Consider the following 470-nt stretch of genomic DNA (forward strand, 5'->3'; position numbering starts at 1 on the left):
ATTAAAAAAATATATTTTCTATTCCCCATTTTTTTTTTCTTTTTTCCTGGTTAATTTGTTTTATATTTTTCTACACACATTCTACGATAAGCGAGAAGTAAGTCAATAGAAATATGCTCGCTAAATAAAATCCTAAGATAGTGGAGGTTCCATATAGCATTTTATATGAGGTTACACATCCCCCAATAATTAGAAAATAGAATTTATGATGCGTCGTCGATTTGTAACATGTGAGGGTTTTCCATAAGTTATACCATAAATCAGAAGTTTGAATATTTAGATTTATACGCATAATAGGTGTATTTTTACAAAAGAAGGAAAAAATATTTCTCTGCAGGATTTATTTACTCGTAAGAAACAGTTTCTAATTTTTCCAATGATAATAAAATAATTGTAAATTCCTCTTACTCCCTCCTATTCTCCTACGACACCATGGTATTCATTTTATACCCAATATAATGTAATGTTAA

This window comes from Plasmodium inui, assembly GCF_000524495.1.
Source record: "Plasmodium inui San Antonio 1 unplaced genomic scaffold supercont1.139, whole genome shotgun sequence".
NCBI classification, from domain to species: Eukaryota; Apicomplexa; class Aconoidasida; order Haemosporida; family Plasmodiidae; genus Plasmodium; species Plasmodium inui.